A 21,566-nucleotide genomic window follows, 5' to 3' on the forward strand; every position below is an offset into this window, starting at 1 on the left:
GTATTGCAATATTTTCGCATTCTTCTTTAAATTTTCTATTTTCTCGACCACGATTTTATTTGATGTTTTGCTTCGCATTTCAAATTTTGAGTAGTGATAATAAAACAGCAGTATCATCTTTTGTGCAACAGATCAAAACTGGTTTGAAACGTCTTATTTTTCTGGGTTTCTTTTGTTTTGTTTTTTTTGCTACAAATGATGGAGATAGGGAATCAAAACATTTTTTCATCAAGGCATTTTGGTTGACCCTAGTTGACCTCTGTCATGGCTAGAATAACACTTCGTGGTTTAGTGGGGGATGCCCTTTTCTTTTCCCTGCAACCTCTCTCCCACAGAAGAGACGTTGCGAGCCTGTCTTTGTTTTATCGTTATTTCCATGGCAGGTGCTCGTCTGAGCTCCAATCCCTCGTCCCCCCTCACCAATCCTTCACGAGAAACACCCGTCTGGCTGAAACTACTGTCAATAATTTTCCCACTCTTTATCTGTGCCTAAATCCAAACGTAGATTCCATGAGCAAAGCTTCTTTCTTAGAACTGCACGCCAGTGGAACTCTCTGCTGCTTGCCTTTTTCCCACCTGACTACAACTTGGACGTCTTCAAGTCCAACATAAACAAATTCCTGACAAACCGCCCCCTTTAGTAAGACACTCTATCAAAACCCCCAATACTAATGATTACTACAATACTATCTCATTGATTACTGTACACGTAATAACCCTTATCCCTGAGTGGCCTTCGGGCCTTGATAAGTGGTGACCCCCATGTAAAAAAAACAAAAAAACACTTACAGAAATAGGAAGATTTAAAACATTGTTTGCCTCATCCGCTTCGTGTATATACTGGTTGAGGGTCCGTTTTTACCCTGGGTGGCACCCTGCCAGTATTTGCGTTGGTTTTATTCATATTTTTTTTATATACGAGTTCCTAATTGTCTGCACCTTTTTATTTAAAATTTTTTTTTTTTTTATTTAAAAGCTGACCTCTATTAATAGATGGGGTTTCTTCATCGGATGCTGGATGACTTGAGGAAAAAGCACTACTTTTCATTTAATATTCGGTCTAGGTTTTACTTCTAATGAGAAGTATCCTCATGTCAGAATCCTCGGGTATCTTCAAATACCCAAGGATAGTGTCTAGTAGGCATTCAAGTTCTCTCTAGTAAGCATTCAAGTTCTCTCTTTGACTATAGTTATAATAGTTTTTATGCCGTAGGTGGGTACCCTAACTAGTATATAATAAATAAAAGGAACACTTGAAACGCTGGGACAAATTTTGTTATCACTTCATGAATAATTCAGCGCATTTTTATATTGAACGTTTTCATTCATAACTTGCTTCATGGTTTCCCTGAAGGAACTGATTGTGCGTCGACTTCTTTGGTTGCTTATTAAGCAATATATATATATATATATATATATATATACACATATATATATATATATAATTTAAAGGAGATTAGAACAATAGTCTAAAGAGCTAAGTGTATTTTAATGCAACATTTTTTTCTACTCATTTCTATCTCTAACCCATATTAATTTTCTTATAAATTTTAAATCCAAACCTTTTATTTCAATTTTTTCAGATTCATCTGCCTTACTTTTAATGCTAGGTTTATTTATGGTGTCTTTTAAATTCAATAAAAATCCTCCTAAATTTGCTGATGAGGAGACCGTGCTTACCAAAAAAAACTATATATAATTGTTCTACATAACTTCATGTATACCACAAATAAAAATCACGGATTTCCGAAACGATCGTACAGATAATTGATTTTGTTGTTGTTCCTTCTTATGAAACTGATTTTTAATTTGATTAAAATTTGATTTTTAAATTAAAAAATTTTTTTTTAAATTTTTAAATTGAAAATCACTTTACTTAATATATATATATATATATATATATATATATATATATATATATATATATATATATATATACACACACAAAAACTAAAAGAATACTCGGATGAGTAACATTAGCTTCTTGAACAGAAAAGTTTTGTAACATTTTTATATCCACTTACACAGATGAAAATCAATATAGAATGAAACTAAATCTTATTTCTAGAATGTTTGTTCCAAGTTTGAGCAAAACCTATTAGACGATATAGATTCTTTTTTTTATTCTTTCTTTTTTACTTCTTACTTACAAGACATAGGACGGTGGAATACGCTATGTAGATTCACCTTTTAGTAATACAATATATCTTTTTTAAAACAAAATAAAAAATAATTCCATGTCCATTTAAAATTTGCTTTCGTTTACAACAGCTCCCATATTTACGTTTGAACTAAAATCGAACACGTATATAAAGAAGGTGATTTCTCCCGAAATATCATACGATACAGAACTTCCATCTGACCTTACCGACGCAATCAAAAACACTATACAATGTTAAATGATAAAGAAATAAAAAAAATACTCATTATATATAAAGGTCATTCATAGAAGGCAATACCATGCAGAGTTATAACGGAGAAACAATAACTGGAGCAAATTAAGATATATAACATGGAACAAGCTATGTAGATTCACTTTTTATTAATATGATTCGCACACACATTTTATATATATATATATATATATATATATATATATATATATATATATATATATATATATATATATATATATATATATATACTTTCATAACATTGTATTGTGATCTCATTTGCGTCAGTGTGGTGTGATAGAAGTTCTGTATCGTATTATCTTTCAGAAACATTACCCTTCTTCAGATATGTGTAAGACCTTAGTTGGTAAATGAAAATATGAGGAAAGTCGTTTTGGATTGTAAATAAAAAGGGAAGAGATGGTGTTAATATTTTTATTGCAGAGAAATAGATAAAGTGATTGATGTTAATTGCGTAAATGAGCAAATCATATTGTTGAAGTTGATGGTTGTTGAGAAGCATTATCTGCTTGCAACAAAATGTGATGCGAGTGATGATGCGCAAGATGAGTCTTATGACTAGTAAGGTTGATGAAAGGGGAAGTACTTGATGTGGTAGGAGATTTAAATTGCTAGACTGGAAAGACCTCTGGTTATTTTGAGGGCGTTCATGGAGGAAATGGATATATGATGATGATAGAAATGCAAAAAGCGAAAGAATCTTAGAATTTGATTTTGCCATGTATAAGTGTTTGATGAGTAGATTACAACCCAGAAAACAGCAATTCTTTCCCCTTTGTCAGAAACATCACTTGCGGAATGTGAAGACTAAAGGAGAAGATAAGGGAAGAAATACATATATCAGACAATTATATTAACGTAATAAACGATGAGGATATTCATCCAGAATGAATTATATATATATATATATATATATATATATATATATATATATATATATATATATATATATATATATAGGCATACATTGTTGGAGAGCACGGAGTGTTCTTGCTTAATCGTCTTTTTTATAATTTCTCCACTTTTCATATGGCCGTTCTAATATCTTGGTCAAATTTGCGTAAGGAAGTTCCATAGTCGGTTTTGTCCATTTGTTTTTATTTTTCTTTGCACGTACTTTCAACTGATTTTCTTCAGTCATCTTTAAGTGCTTATATATGTTGTTGCAAGGCTAAATAGATAATCGATTGAAATATTTAAAAATAGAGATACAAAAATAGGTAGATATATCAAAAAATTCCATAACAAACGGAAAACAGTAACAAAAGCTAGGATGGAGGAAATATAGGTACATTTTTATTACATGGTTTTCCTTAAAAGGAAAATGGATTCCATATTGTTCATTAAATAGTGTTTTCTCAACGTCCGAAGAGATATCGTTTTTGTTAATATTTTTAAATGATATAAGATTTGAAATTGTCCGAACGATCACGAAATGATTGTAACGCATAGTGGAAATTCACAAGTTGTTGCTATCAATCTGATCTTTGTTGCCTTGATTTTGTGAATATATATATATATATATATTCACACATATATATATATTCACACATATATATATATATATATATTCACACATATATATATATTCACACATATATATATATATTCACACACACACATATATATATACATATATATATATATATATATATATATATATATATATATATATATATATATATCAGGTTTGTGCATAAGTTTTTGCTGGTTTGCAGAAGAGGCATTTTAAACCATTGTAATTTATTTTATGCATACTAATTTATTACTAATTTATTACTAATTCATATCATCATGATTGATTTATAACTTTTTCTTTCAAATTTTTAAAGCTTCAATTCATATTTTTGTGTAAAAGTCTCACCCTTGTTGAGCCGAAAACGCGTTTCTTTAGTCAACAGAATAGGAATCATATTCTATCATGATAATGCTCGTCCTAATGCAGCGCTACTGACCAAAGATGTCCTAAGAGAATTTGGTTGGGAAATCATGCCCCATTTTACATATCCTCCTTTCAAGGGTTGCAAAACCATTTAGATGGTTTTAGGTCAACATCACAAGAGATTATTGAACATTAGTTAGATTCATATTTCACATTAAAACTTAAAGAAGTTTACAAGTGAGGCATTTATAAGCTCCTTGATAGATGGACTTACGTTATAGAGAGCAAAGGGGGTTATTGCTATGAATAAAGATTTTCAAAAACAGTTTTTAATTTACAAGATGAAATTTTGAATCGGAAAAAGCTTGTATTTCACAAATAGATTTGCCGTGTACATTCAAAGGGAAATAACTCAATTGAAATTAAGATTTTAACGGGGTGCTAGATCGGGGAAAAACACAGACAGATGTTCACTGCATGCATCCCTATGTCATATAAATTCTATGGAGACTAATTTTTGTCTTTTCCCGCATGGGTACAGTAAACAGGTTGAGACTTGCAATTTTGATTATGAATACAGCATATGGGAAAAATCAAGTTAGTTTTAGTAAGACACCACCTTCCCTTACTCCATCGAAAGATATAAAAAATATTTACCAAGAAGTACGCACGCTGAGGATTCGCGCAACTGGATAAATGCCGTACTAAGGGATTTCTATTCATGCAAGTAACAGTGAATGACTTTCTTGAAATCTTTCTCTTTTATCCAGACATATGAATTTATATGTAGTCGTCTACATCAGAACATTTCTAAACCTGTCCTATAAAAAATATAATGAACATTTAATTTCATAATGATGAACATCAACCTTTCTAATTTTGTATCGGATTACCAGTCAAAAGAGAGTTAATACTCCACACCTCTAATAAAACAAGTGACGCATGTATGGTCCCCCGTGAGTGCACAGTGAACGAGGCATAAAAAAAAAAATGATTAAGTTCAGCATTCCCCCCCCCCCCATTTAGTCCCAAAAGTGCCCAGGAGACATCAAATCCAGCTGAAAATGAACAAACGGTGCAGTTTTTTTTTTTTTGTTAAATATAAATTTCTACCTTAGACACTGCAACCACCAAATTTTCTTATTGGTTCAGCGTATTTGTGCGTGGGTATCCTGACAGCGATTATCAGTGTTACAGTTCGAGCTACTTTTTTGAAAAGCCACCCCCAATTACAAAATGGGGTGTCTATTCTGAAAGCTGTTCTTGGTGGTTGGCGGTGTCCATACCGAAAGCCGTTCTGAATATGAGGAAGTTGGGAGTTAAGCAACAACAACAACAACAACAGCCATACTTTAATTTTTTACGCATGAATGAGGGACGTGCTCCCACTGGGCAACACCAGTTAGTGGGTCCTGTTAATATATATATATATATATATATATATATATATATATATATATATATAAAGAAAAGACGATCTAAATTCAGAGCCAGAGAACAACAAAAGGTAAATAAGTTTATAGCTACCATTTACAAAGAAGGCCAGAGTATATGAATTTCATACCAGTCGTTCTGAATACTGCAGATGTAAGATCAAACCAATACTGATATAAGAGTTATAAATGATTAAACGTGAGGTAAATGAATTTAATGAAATAGTATAAGTACATTTACATGTTCGAAGAAAGCAAGACAAAAAACAACCAGAGTTAGTGTACGATCGTTTCAGAGACGATTTCGTGTTCATCTATATCTATATAAAGTTGAGATTTTCATTGCATTTACATTGATATTAAAAACTTACATTTTCTATTTAGAAATTATTAAAACAAACTTCTTAATGTACTCAGTCATAGATATGCGAGCAAGTAAATAAAAGTGTTTAACTAGTAAAATAGCTGCCAATGAGTATAGATTGAAAACAACAACAGCAACAACAGCAACAAAATAGCAGTTGACCTTGGCAAGAGTAAGTCGACTAAACTTATTACATCTGCACATGTGCAAATATACATTTATAGCATGAAGTTGCTTAAATTTTAGCCTTTCTTATCTATCTGTTGATAGCTCAAACAGTAGCGACCAAAGTTGGAGTACGAAATGTTTTGGTTTCGATTCTAGCTGATGACACCGAAGTCATTTTTTAAATAACTTTTGAAATCATTACTATATATTAGGTACAATATAATATTCAATAGAGTATTGGTTCTGTAACACAAAATACAAAATCTGCATGAATATGAATATCATATTTAAGCTTTTTATGACCGGGCTACACCAGGGGGGCTACTACTATATATTGGGTACAATATAATAATTAATACAGAATTGGCTCTGTAATAATAAATACAAAATCTGCATGAATTTAAATATATTTAAGTGTATTTTATGACCGGGCAACGCTAGGCAGCCTGCTAGTTTAGATATAATCTATCAATCAGCACAGAGGGAAAGGAGGGGGGGGGTGAGACAAAAAAAAAACAATCAATATGCAGCATTGGGAGGAGGGGGTGGGGAATTGATTCAGCATTGAATCCACAGGCAACATTTTTTCCCCCAGATTTTGGAGATATATTTCGAATTTGGAGAAATAGGTTCCAGATATATGCTGACATTGGCTAGAGGGTTTTGAGTTACATGCGTAGGTGAGAGACGAGAATATATATATATACTAGCAGGCAACGCGGCGTTGCCCAGGCGTAAAATATCCATAAGTATTATATTTTAATTAATACAGAAACTGAAACATATACATACAAGTATTATATTTATTTTTAAACAGTTCACTTTTTGTAAGTTAAAAAAAATACTCGAGCTGAAATCGAAACCAAAACATATAAAAGTGATAAAGATAAAAAATATAATCTTTATACAATAACGTATCAAGCTACAGAAAGCTTTCACGGATGAGTGGAGTAAATAATATAAGAAACTATTGATGACAGTTCAAAGTTAAATAAAATTCGTTTGATCATCAAATTAATAAGGAAAACAGGTGAAATATAAAGAAAACTCTTTAGACAATGATATTTCGAAACTTAATGCTTTTCATCATATATATATGTGTGTGTGCGTGTGTGTGTGTATATATATATATATATATATATATATATATATATATATATATATTAGACATGCTTGAATATATAAAAGAGAGATGCAGCAGTAGACACAAGGGTGAGAGAGAGAGAGAGAGAGAGAGAGAGAGAGAGAGAGAGAGAGATATGGGCTAATGAAGATGAAGGAAAAGCATGTAGGATAGGAATCAATTCCACCTAAGGACAAAAGAGTGAGTGTTTGAAAAAGAATAAAAATTGAGATATAGAAAGTCAGAGGGGTGGGGGTAGAAGAGGAGAGGGGGGAGTAGAAGGAAGTATAGGACCCTACTGTTACCGTTGCTTAGCAACTGTCCACTTTACACACTAGCAATATAATAACGTATGCTTGATGTATCGATAAAAAAAAAAAGAGAAAAAAAAGAGGAATGGAAAGACAGTGTGAGGAGCGGAGGCAGAATATGAGGATAATGACAGAAAAAGTGGGAGAGGCAAAGACATGGTCTAAAGAGACAGAAGATTTGAGGGAGGGAGGTTGCTGAACTGGAGATTGTGATGATTAAAATAATGGCCTTATCAGACACAGGGTCACTTTTTACCAAATTCCATGTGTCATAATATTGGAAAGTGTTGATTTTGAAGAGAGGTTGAGTTGAATACCAGGTTAGGTTCAGAGGGATTGCGAGTAGTGAGCTACCACAGCACTGCATAAACTAAAATAGCCCACAGACAAGGGCACATAACTCTGTAATTACCCAACATCTTCCTTTAATTATGTTAACCCTATATTCAAAATAAAACCATAATTTATGGTTACTGGGGTTTTAACAACCAACAAAACAATGAAAGGTGTATTATATTCTCTGTCAAGGCAAAAAACAAACAAACAAACTAAAAAAAACAAAAACAAACAAACAAACTAGCAACCCCTAAAAAGGGTCACACGTTAATTTTCACCTAATTATTGTTTGCAACATATTTTATCATTTACAGCATAGTCACGACACATAGGACCTTATTAGTTGTCACTCGCTATTTTAGAGAAGCCAACCAAAATATCTTTTCTAGACTCTAACCAAGCCTTTAAGCGCAATTATCGGTTCTGTCTTATCCATGGTCCACACAGTGACCAACATTCACAATGCACTTTTGAATATACTTTGTTCACCAGGTGTAGTCGTCAGGTAATTCTTTATATTATGACAAAGGTCGTTCCAAAAGTAAAGCCTCCTTTTTTTTAACCAAAAAAAAGTTAAAGAGCTACAAAAGCGGGAGTAATACCATTAAAACGAGCGATCTTGGGTGCTCCAAAATTTATTTTTCTACATAGTCACCAACATTCATAATCCACTTTTGCCAGGAATTAAAGCATGTATCTCTACTTCTTACACACGTCCAGGGGTTGCTTTGTTTGAGTTTCATTCTGCAACAGAGAAATGAAACAGATAACAACCAAGTATCAAATTTTCAAACTTTACCCCTTAGCAAACTTTTTTTCCGGATGAAAACCAATTAAAAAGTTCTCCACATGTCTGAATACCCTATATATCAAATTTCAAGTCTGTAGATAAAAAATCCGTTGAGTATATAGGTTAAGAAGTGTCTTCACACACACACACACACACACACACACACACACACACACACACACACATATATACACACATTATAGATAATACCGTTAGAAAAGTTAACGGTTCATGTGTTTGTAGAATATCTGCAATGTGGAAGATGACACAAGTGGTAAAAGTGTGTGTGCGTGTGTTTTTATATGCTTGTTTGTTGTCAATGCAAATGTTAGATGTTGACCGAGCAATGCCGAAGTTGTGTTTGTCGACGATTATTCTGATTATTCGAGCCAAAAAGGTTTGTCAGCTAAAATATGTTTTAGAATAATAAAAATATTTAGATATCTGTTTATATTTAATACTTACCAGAAATGTGAACTTAAAAAATGTTATAACAATTTAGTTGACAACTTAGAAATAATGACATGTAAAAACATCAGGTGATTATCTTAGTGACGTATATGAATAACGTCATTTAAAAGGGGGGATGGTCTTTTTCAGATACATGGAAATTATTTTGTGTTTAGAGCTTGAAGGAGATAGACAGAGAGTTGAAGAACCGACCAGTTATAATGGCTTGAAGCACCTGGGGAAGCAAGAGAACCAATGGGCCTAGCAAATGTACAAATCAGTGTTGCAACTTTCCAAAAGGTAAAAAAAAACAAAAACAAAAAAACTCTGGAATAAAAAATTGCCAAAAATAAAACCCGAGGCTCTGTCGTTCTTGGGGAGAATTTTCATTGCAACTTTTCCATCAAACAAGACAAAAGATGGATCAGATATGTTCCTGATTGGCCAACTGTTGAAACCCCAAATAAATGTTATTCATCCTTTATATTGTAAAGATATTATTGTTCCGTCATGAAGTTTATTTAAATGTACATACACACACTGAACTCTAGACTGGAAGATCACAACGCTAGATGGTCATAGATAGACGAATATACACACGTATATACACTTGCAGACAATCATACACTCGACGATAATAGAAACCCTTATCCCAGAGTGGCTTCCGGGCCTTGATAAGTGGTGACTTCCATGTAAAAAAAAACACATAAATATATATAGTGACGATACTGTCATACACACAACCACTACACAACACAAATATGTGTTTGTGAGTTCAACAAAGTGCAGTGTCTATGTGGCCTTTGTCGGTGTGTGACTGTGGGATCTACATCCGTGAAAGGGCTGTGAAGCTGAGCACAATACTTTGTTCCCGACTCACTCAACTCTCCCCATTTTTGGGTGCTGCATTAGCATTACTGTTTTTTATTCAAAATAGGTATGGTAAGTCTTAAATGAGCAGCATATGGGGGTATCATTTTCATTTGTTAAAAATTATAGAATACACACGTTTATGTGAAATAACCATTTTATTTTTAAATTGTGGGGGATAAGGAATGACTGGTATATTGATTGATTGGTGATTACATCCCATTTCCACTCAAATCAGAAAGGAAGAAATGAAACCGAAACGGAAGGGTAAATGAACAGAGAAAGAAACATAGTAGCTTATACAAGTGTTATAGGGTAAGCTGATACCCTATTTCTAGAATAATGGACTTATCCAGAGGATATAAACGTAGTTATATTTAACACATCGGTGGGGCAGTGATATAAGCCACTCATTTGTCCACTCAGCTTCGATTGCTGAGACATGTCAGTCGACATTATGACGTCGGCAATCAGTCCAGCAGAAACTGGATCATTTTGATGGCTTTTATCTATTGGAATTTTGCTGCTTGTCGGGTTTGTAGGGGGCATTTACGTCGAAGAGGTACAAGGACTTGTAGTTTGTCAGAGCATCTACTATTAAAATACTTGTAAAACAAGCAGAGGGATGCAACCTTTCATTGATGGGACAGAGGCTGAGGCCTAGATGACAGTGTGGGACCTATTAGGTTGGCGACTTTCTTTTGAACTCTGTCCAGGAGTGAGAGACTAGTAGCAGACTATTAGACTAAAAACTCTTTTTTGAACCCTATCCAAGAGTGAGAGACATAATAGATGCACCAACCCAGATGTGGCAACAATACTCCATACATGGGCAAATGGTGGCTTTATTTTTTTGTTCATCCCAAGCAGGGCATATTGTCACCTGGACATATTGGGCTACTATTTAGGGTCATGTCTAAGACTGTGTGAGGAGATGACAGAGATGTCTGTTCACATTACATTTAAACTTCTGCAAGTTAGTACAGTCAGGGAAGCAGGAAATGGAGAAAATCCCAAAGTCTAGCTGCCTGAGGAAAGAAACTATTAGAGTAGAAGGCTTCTCGGCATCTATGAATCTCAGCAATGAAGGGGTGTGATTTTGTTACTTGATACATTAGTCGGAGGGGGGGTATGCCGAGGTGGCACTTGTACAATGAGTTCATCAGATGTCGATTAAATTACTTATAAAAGAGGCACAGAGATGCGACATTGAAGGGATGGGACAGAGGTTGCAGCTTGGTTAAACCTATTAGATTTTTAAATCTTTTTTTGTATCCTGTCTAATAATGAAAGACTAGTCGTAGATGCACCAACCCATATATGACAAATGGTGGCTTTGTAAAGATATAGGATTCTTTCTGGTGTGATTAATTTTCTAGAATGGTAGAGGGAGCCCAACTTATTTACAACAACCTTGGCAATGTCCTCAAGGTATTTGTTACAATTCACGTTGCCTGTGAATGTTAGGCCTAGCAGTTTAAAAAATATCAATAGCTGGTTGAGAAGGTTTTTTTGTAATTGTTAACGGTAAAAAGCTTAGTCTTAGTAGCATTAATATATTGATATTTATAGTTGGAAGTCAGTATTTACCTCCCTCCCTTCACTGCGAGAAGATGTGACACAAGATCGGCAGTTAGAGGATGGAAAGGTCAGGCGATTAGTAATAAAACTAATCCTTTTCTCAATCCTTTTCTCAAAGAAAGACAGTAAAGCCTGGGATGGTGGACCTACTAGAATTGTACAGAACCGTACCACAGCCTGGCGGTCAGGTGTGAATAATTTTCTAGCATGGTAGAGGGAGCCCATCTTAGCTTAATGTATTTGTTCTGATTTATGTTATTTGTGAATGTTAAACTGGGAAGTTTCAACAATGAGCTCTCAGGTAGAGTGTTATTTGTCATGGTTATCAATGGTTGAGGTTTCTTGTAATTACTTTATCAGAAAAAATCTGATTTAGTAATAGATTTAGTTTTTGAAATTAAAACAAAAAAGAGAAAGAAATGTAGTAAATTAAAGATCAAATTTACCGTTTTTCTCTGTCCAAATTTGTGGAATTACCTTTTCTTTAAAACTTACCTGCAAATAGAAAAAGAAATAGAAGTTTCGTGACATCTTTGAAAATACTTTGTAAGGTTAATTTGAAAATTTTAGAAAACAAAATGTTATGAAATACTTTATTAAAATGTTAGGAAATACTTTATTAAAATGTTAAGAAATACTTTATTAAACGATTAAAATCATTTTCAATTTTTTTTCTGAGACTTTTGATGTAATTCACCTATTTTTAGGAAGACCTAATTTTTTCCTCATCATTTTTCTGGTGGTATTAACCCTGAAGTGTCAGCCCTTGTTAGAAAGAGAAAATAGTATACATCCGATATTGTTGACGGTTATCGTAAGTCTGAATTTGATGTTTTGGCAATAATTTGAAATATGAGTTTGGTCACATCTTTGTAAACATTTTTCTCTCTCCACTAGGGGTTAAATGAAGAGAAAAACAAACTATCTCTTTGGAAAAAATGATTTTGCTCATTTAATAAAATATTTCATAACACTTTTGGTTTTTTGTAATATTTTCAAATAAATAAAAAAAAAATTAATAAAATCAATAAAAACAAAATTTATTTTAAAAAAAGGGTGACCAACAATCTAATATAATAATCAATAGAAAATTTACTCTATCATAATAATTACGCCTGACCCTTTGATATATATATATATATATATATATATATATATATATATATATATATATATTTCTATGGAAATATATTTTCTTATAATATATACAAATCCTTATTAATGAAGCTCAATGTAATTACAGAGCAATATAGTAAATAAATGACAAAAGACTATATTTCAAAGCTCATGATGCTGACCATCTTATAATTTATTCCTTTAATTTAGTTGACATTTACAATTTTTGACAGTATCTGTTTTGTAGCACAAAATCAATCACTTAATTATTATATCAATCAGTGAATCTATTTTGCCCTTAACTTATCATCATAGCAACAATCAATCCGTCAAAATAAAATAAAATGCGTTTTGACATGATTAAAATCCGAAAATTTGGTAGAGAAACTGTAAATACCTTATAATAGGTTTCCATTACGCCATTTTGAATTTGTAATGGAAACATTAAAAGGTATTTGCAGCTTCTCTTCCAAGGTTTCGGATTTTAATCATGTCAAAACGCAATTTATTTCCTTTTGACGGATTGAGTGTTACTATTTCTTCTGATAAGTTAAGGGCATAATAGATCCACTGATTGATATAATAATTAAGTGATTGATGTTGTGCTACGAAACAGATACTGTCAAGAATTGTAAATGCCAACTGAATTAAAGGAATACTTATAAGATCATCATGAACTTTGGAATATAGTCTTTTGTCATTTATTCACTATATATATATATATATATATATATATATATATATATATATATATATATATATGACAAAAATCTATATTTCAAATTTCAAGATATTGACCATCTTACCGCTTATTTCTTTAAGTACGTTGACATGTACAATTCTTGACAGCACTTGTTTCGTAGCACAGAACCATTCATGTAATTATTATGTCAATTCTTGAATTTGTTCTGCGCTTAACTGATCAGAAGAACAAGCATTATCAACTTTAAAAGAAAATAAAGGAATATGGGTATGATTACAAAATATGAGTATGATTACAAAATATGAGTATGATTACAAAATATGAGTATGATTACAAAATATGAGTATAATTACAAAATATGAGTATGATTACAAAATATGAGTATGATTACAAAATATGAGTATGATTACAAAATATGAGTATAATTACAAAATATGAGTATAATTACAAAATATGGGTATGATTACAAAATATGAGTATGATTACAAAATATGAGTATGATTACAAAATATGAGTATAATTACAAAATATGAGTATGATTACAAAATATGAGTATAATTACAAAATATGAGTATGATTACAAAATATGAGTATGATTACAAAATATGAGTATGATTACAAAATATGGGTATGATTACAAAATATGAGTATGATTACAAAATATGAGTATGATTACAAAATATGAGTATGATTACAAAATATGAGTATGATTACAAAATATGAGTATAATTACAAAATATGGGTATGATTACCAAATATGAGTATGATTACAAAATATGAGTATAATCACAAAATATGAGTATGATTACAAAATATGGGTATGATTACAAAATATGAGTATAATTACAAAATATGAGTATGATTACAAAATATGAGTATGATTACAAAATATGAGTATGATTACAAAATATGGGTATGATTACAAAATATGAGTATGATTACAAAATATGAGTATGATTACAAAATATGAGTATGATTACAAAATATGAGTATGATTACAAAATATGAGTATAATTACAAAATATGGGTATGATTACCAAATATGAGTATGATTACAAAATATGAGTATAATCACAAAATATGAGTATGATTACAAAATATGGGTATGATTACAAAATATGAGTATGATTACAAAATATGGGTATGATTACAAAATATGAGTATGATTACAAAATATGAGTATGATTACAAAATATGAGTATAATTACAAAATATGAGTATGATTACAAAATATGGGTATGATTACAAAATATGAGTATGATTACAAAATATGAGTATGATTACAAAATATGAGTATGATTACAAAATATGGGTATGATTACAAAATATGGGTATGATTACAAAATATGGGTATGATTACAAAATATGAGTTTGATTACAAAATATGAGTATGATTACCAAATATGAGTATGATTACAAAATATGAGTATAATCACAAAATATGAGTATGATTACAAAATATGGGTATGATTACAAAATATGAGTATAATTACAAAATATGAGTATGATTACAAAATATGAGTATGATTACAAAATATGAGTATGATTACAAAATATGAGTATGATTACAAAATATGAGTATGATTACAAAATATGAGTATGATTACAAAATATGAGTATGATTACAAAATATGAGTATAATCACAAAATATGAGTATGATTACAAAATATGGGTATGATTACAAAATATGAGTATGATTACAAAATATGGGTATGATTACAAAATATGAGTATGATTACAAAATATGAGTATGATTACAAAATATGAGTATAATTACAAAATATGAGTATGATTACAAAATATGGGTATGATTACAAAATATGGGTATGATTACAAAATATGAGTATGATTACAAAATATGAGTATGATTACAAAATATGAGTATGATTACAAAATATGGGTATGATTACAAAATATGGGTATGATTACAAAATATGGGTATGATTACAAAATATGAGTTTGATTACAAAATATGAGTATGATTACAAAATATGGGTATGATTACAAAATATGGGTATGATTACAAAATATGGGTATGATTACAAAATATGAGTATGATTACAAAATATGGGTATGATTACAAAATATGGGTATGATTACAAAATATGAGTATGATTACAAAATATGAGTATGATTACAAAATATGGGTATGATTACAAAATATGGGTATGATTACAAAATATGAGTATGATTACAAAATATGAGTATGATTACAAAATATGGGTATGATTACAAAATATGGGTATGATTACAAAATATGAGTATGATTACAAAATATGGGTATGATTACAAAATATGAGTATGATTACAAAATATGAGTATGATTACAAAATATGAGTATAATTACAAAATATGAGTATGATTACAAAATATGAGTATGATTACAAAATATGGGTATGATTACAAAATATGAGTATGATTACAAAATATGAGTATGATTACAAAATATGAGTATGATTACAAAATATGAGTATGATTACAAAATATGGGTATGATTACAAAATATGGGTATGATTACAAAATATGGGTATGATTACAAAATATGAGTATGATTACAAAATCCGAAAATTGGGAAAGAACTTGCAATTATTTTTCCAATTTGTTTGTATATGCACTGTAGTTACATCGAACTTCATAAATTAAAGGACTGGTACAAATAAAAGATAAAATATAATTGAATAAACATATTTTTCCATGTATATATATATATATATATATATATATATATATATATATATATATATATATATATATATAAGAAAAATCCAACACAAACTTAGTTCAATCTCATTATAATTTATTTCGACCCAGAGCAAGCAGATGCAGATAAAATTAACTAGTCAAGACTGTAGCTGACTTAGAAAAGATTAACTAATCGCTGTGGTATACCATGTTTGGGGAAGGTGGAGGGTAGGGAGAGAGAAGAGGAGGGAGATGAAATAAATGAGGTGGGGAACCATTAGGTAGGATACGCAAGTGAAATAGGAATGTTATTCGGGTGTTATGGGTTGAGGAGGAATCAGAAGAAAATCAAAGTCGGATTTATTTTTGTTTGTTTGTTTCTGATACGCTACAGGATTGGTCCAAAATATTGCCATTTGTTTTTATTAATTCATGCGAATGCATGCGCGAATCCAGTTGCGTAGAAACAAGTTCAAGCATTTTCATTTTGAACACCAAAGGATAAACTTTGCAACTACCTAGACATTCAGAGTAGGTCAACCTGACCTTAAGAGTGGTGTTATTTTTTCATACCAAATCCGTGATATGTCCTTAGTCATCAGTCCATCAGAGTCTGGATCATTTAAGTTTGGTTGAATTTCTTTATTTCGGGCTGAGGTATGCTTCGGTGCAGTTGGCAGAGGTTCACCCTTCTAGATTTTACCTTCTCTCTTTGAGAAAAGGGTTAGGTCATTGCTAATTCCGACAGGGTTGCTCAGGTGTTTTTTATCGGCCAGAGTGATCTGCATCTTGAGCACTGGCTTTTCAATCCGCCGCATTCCAAACTTGTGTTACATCTTCTCACGGTGGTAGGAGAGAAGTAAATACTAACTTCCAGATATAAATATTAATATATTAATGCTACTAAGACTAAGCTTCTTACCTTCTCAACCACCGATTGCCATGATGAACAACACCCTATCTTCTTAAACTCCTCGGCCTAACATTCACAGGCAACATGAATTGGGACGGATACATTAAGGACATTGCCAAGGCTGCTGCAAAGAAAGTGGGTTCCCTATACCGTGATAGAAAATTACATAAGAAAACATCCTATATCTTTACAAAGCCACAACTCGCCTATGCATAGAGTATTGTTACCATATCTGGTGCATCTACTACTACTAGTCTCCATACGCCTTGTTTTGGGGTGATTAATGAGTAAAAGAAAAAAAAAACAGAAGGAGGAGGAGGAGGAGGAGGAGGAGGAGGAGATGGTAAGTAAATTAATCCATCCCAATCCAGACAGAAGTTGTTCAAATCCAGAAAATCCCTTTTGTTTGTTTGCGTGGAATGAGACACCGGGTTATTATTATTTTGATGACTAACACAGAAGATTTGACAAGATAATTCTATGTATGAATGAGTTAAGAAACAATATGCTCGTATAAATATCTGGTGGACTTATTTAATATTAGCAGGGCTATCCGGCGTTGCCCGGGGCCATAAAAAAATAGAAGATTTTAAAAAGTGCGGGCAACATGTTTTTATTAAAACTTCTCCCTCTCTACTCTTTTTACCATTTTTCACCCCAAGGCATATTGCAACTTGAAACGTAAGGGGTTACTATTTGGGATCATGTCTAACAGTGAAATGTGGGGAGTTGAGTAGCGTGATGTCTTTTCACAGTATGTTTAAACTTCTGCATGTTAGTAAAGTCAGGGAAACTAGTCAAGGGAGGGAATTCCAAAGTTTAGCAGTCTGAGGGAAGAAGCTATTAGAGCAGAAGGCTTTCTGCTATCTAGGAACCTAAACAATGAAACAACAGATACATCGAGGGTATTGCCAAGGCTGCTGCAAAGAAGGTGGGCTCTCTCTACCGTACTAGAAAGCTACTTATGCCTGAAAGTATCCTCTACCTCTACAAGGCTACCATTCGCCCATGTATGGAGCATTGTTGTCACATTTGGGTTGGTGCATATGCTACTAGTCTTTTGCTCCTAGACAGGATTCAAAAGAGAGTTGCCTGATTTCCTAACTGTACTGACATGCAGAAGTTCAAGTGTAACGTGAACAGACATCTCGCTGCTCAACTCCCTACATAGTAGTCCTGCAATATGTCAAAGCGGCACTGTGCCTTGTTTAGGAAGCAAATGGAAAAAAAGGTGGGATTTTGCTGCTTGTTAGGTTAGTTGGAGGTATGTATGTCAAAGGGGAACAAGTGCTATGAGTTCATCAGAACACATTCAATCAAAGTACTTGTAAAACAGGCACAGGGATTCGACACTGTGATGATGAGACAGCGGTTGGAGCTTGGCCGACCATGCAAAACCTATTAGAATTGAGACTCTTCTTTGGAGACTAGCGGTAGATACACCAGCCATGATGTGGCAACAATACTTAATACATGAGCGAATTGTGATTTTATACGTCTTACCTCTCTCAAACTGTCTTTCTTTCTCTTTTTCCGACTTCTCTGTTTTTTGACATCCTTCTCCCTACCCACCTAGCCTATTTCTCTCTCGTTTTAATGTATTGAATTTTTTTTAATGAATATACCTCCAGACAAAGCATGAAACCACTTGTTGCAAAAAGCTAAAAAAAAAAAAAAATACTATTCGAAGTCAAAAACCAACCAACAATAAGTATGAGATTGACAGATTCTGACCCAAAAAGACAGCAATACTTACCTCTTTGTCAGAAACGTTGCTCATGGAATGTGAGAACCGAAGGAAAAAATAAGGGGAAGTGAGAGTTACTCTTCTAAAATTAATAATAATAATGCAATTCATTCAATCCGAGCTTTCTGTTTAAAAGTTATTGCTCCCGGGCAACACCAATTTCCTCCCTTCCTTAAATATATAATGAAAAATATATTTAATTTAATTTATATCAGGGCAAGGCTGAGTTTCTCATCTCCCCTTCCTCTTTAATAATTTAGTGAAACATATATTTATTTTAGTGTCTTCCGGGCAATGCTGAGTTTCTTGCTGTTAGCTTCTCCATTTTCCTATATCTCTTTCCCCCCACCTTTTTTTCTCCACATCTATCCACACCCATTCCCCTCTCTTGTTTTAATGTATAAAAAATAATAATCTGCATCATTAACTTCCGCTTTATGTAATAAATAATATTGGAAATGGCTGAAAAACTGAATCCCTCTTCCCTGACAAAACCTAACCCATTCATCATCATATCGTATGAATCTGAAGATTCTATTGTTGGCATTGGTTTCCCCGATATTTTTATAATCAGAATTCTTTCGGAGATTATGAGAGAGACCACATGAAAGTTGTCAATATCCTAAGTGAAAATGACTTTTGTGGAACAAACTGGATTTGAACTTAGGACACTCAAGTTGTTAGTTTGTGTCGTTAACTACTAGACCATCATCACCTCCGAACCTGGCCCATTGACCCGTAAAGAATGAATCCTTTTTTTTTTTTAATTGTAGAGATTATTAATCCAGGGCAACGCCGGTGAAGAAAATACCATCTTTGTAGATTTTTGTCATGTTTTATTTTTACTTTTAGTTGGACATAAAAACACACACACACACACACACACACAACACACACACACACACACAACACACAACACACACAACACACACAACTGATTTTTATATAATAGACTAGCAGGGCTACCTAATATTGTCCGAGGCAGTAAAAAAAACTAAATAGAAAATGTTAAATGGTCTTAAATTCCCTCATTGCCCGGTAGTAAAATATGGTTAAATAAAAAAAAAATGGGATTTGGATGTCATCAACCAGAAGTGAAGCCAAATGCAAAATTTTGTAAGCAAAAAAAGTCAGTATGGTGGACGCAAAATTGCAAAAGTGAAGTTTGTAAGCGAACACGTTATCAACAGTACAACGATGACACAGATGTTATATCATTGCTAATTTAGCTTTTAAAAATGAAACAACGAATAGTTTGCATATGCTTTACAAACAGCGTCGAAAGCAAGGTTTTTACCTGACTCCCTTCAAACAAAGCGACATATGAAATAATTGACGATTTTTTTCTAATTTTTCGATATTATGTGTCCAAGAGATCACTCTAACGGTACCAGATTCATGCCTGTTTGATGCAGATGAGAAAATTTCTTAGCAGGCATACAACATACAAACACACATGCACAGATGGCTCAAATTTAAAATAGACTAGCGAGGGTGCCCGGCATTTCCTGGGTGTAAAAGAAAGAAAAAAGCGGCAGTAGGCAGGCAGGCTCGAACCCATGACGCAAAGGCGAAAAAGAAAGCGGAAGAAAAGCTGAGATCTTACCGCTACACTATGATGCGAGAGGAAATGAAAAGCGTTCAAATTTATCGATGTCAATCAAAAAGTTGACTTGAAGTGAATAAGTTAAGAATCGTGCAGGTGCAGAAACGAAGGTTGGCTGCAGGGCAGTTTCTGCCATATTTTGCTTCCCACGATGTTGGGGAAAACCAGCTCTCCCCAAAACAGGGGAGCTCTCCAATTGAATAGCAATTGTTTGATATGAAGTTCCCCAACATTGATCAAAGCTAATTGCATTTCTGGAGGTCCCAGCCGGAAAGTCAGGCGGCCTACTTTGCTCCGATTAATTTCGCTTTTATACGAAAAAGACAAACAAACATGCAAAAAGATAGAATAGAGGGAGTTTTATAAAAATATATAGTTTTATTTTCAAAATAAATGTAGAGATGACGTCCGTTTGCAAATCGCAGATATTATAATCTAGGGAGTATAAAGAAAGTTATAAAAAATAGTGACGTGGTCAAACCCCTCTCAAAAGCCTTTTGTGGACATACAGAAATGCATGCACCACTTTTGCCTTTTATATATAGACTAGCAAGAGGTCCCCGGCGTTGCCCGGGTGTTTGTAGGTGTGTGTGAAAAAAACCCGAAATCTGAAAAAAAAACAGGTGCCCGTGAAAAAAAAAAACGAAGCCTTGACGCGCAGTTGGAAAATAGAAAAAAAAAACAGGTGCACGTTTTTGATTGACGTGACGGCGATAGGTATTCAGCAGTTAGCATTTTGTGCGGGACAGTTTTAAATGAGGTCAATAAATCGGTTTGTTTGTTTTTAAAAACCCGCTCCCTGTTTATTAGGGGGAGCGTCTCGTCTCGAAATGAAAGCTACCGTCTGATATGACGAAGTTGACATTGACCAAACGTTACTTAGCTCTCTAGAGACCACTGGCTTTTGGCCAGTATTTTGTTTATACCCAAAACCGAATGTAACGCGTGCCGATGCGGGAAATGTGGAATAATTAACGTTTGAAAGTCAATAAAATTAAATAGACAGGCGAGCTCCGTGGTTAAGTGTGAGATATTACAATTTATAGATGATATAAAAAGTTTTAAGAAGTTGTGAA

At 32.8% G+C, this 21,566-nt stretch overlaps 1 protein-coding gene across 6 annotated transcripts in view; it reads right to left on the minus strand.

The window, feature by feature from the left end:
• LOC145255583 (organic cation transporter protein-like) overlaps nt 1-21,566 on the minus strand; it is a 416,644-nt gene that overhangs the window by 170,041 nt on the left and 225,037 nt on the right. The window contains exon 1 of one of the 6 annotated variants that reach the window (XM_080114058.1): nt 13,645-13,775. The exons of the other annotated variants lie outside the window; for them this stretch is intronic. The gene's annotated coding sequence lies outside the window, so the exon portion shown is untranslated. Of the gene's footprint in view, nt 1-13,644; nt 13,776-21,566 lie in introns of those variants that run through there. 6 annotated transcript variants of the gene reach the window in all.

The sequence above is a fragment of the Euprymna scolopes genome, chromosome 31 (assembly GCF_053919585.1).
Source record: "Euprymna scolopes isolate OS-2025 chromosome 31, ASM5391958v1, whole genome shotgun sequence".
In the NCBI taxonomy this organism is placed as follows: domain Eukaryota; kingdom Metazoa; phylum Mollusca; class Cephalopoda; order Sepiida; family Sepiolidae; genus Euprymna; species Euprymna scolopes.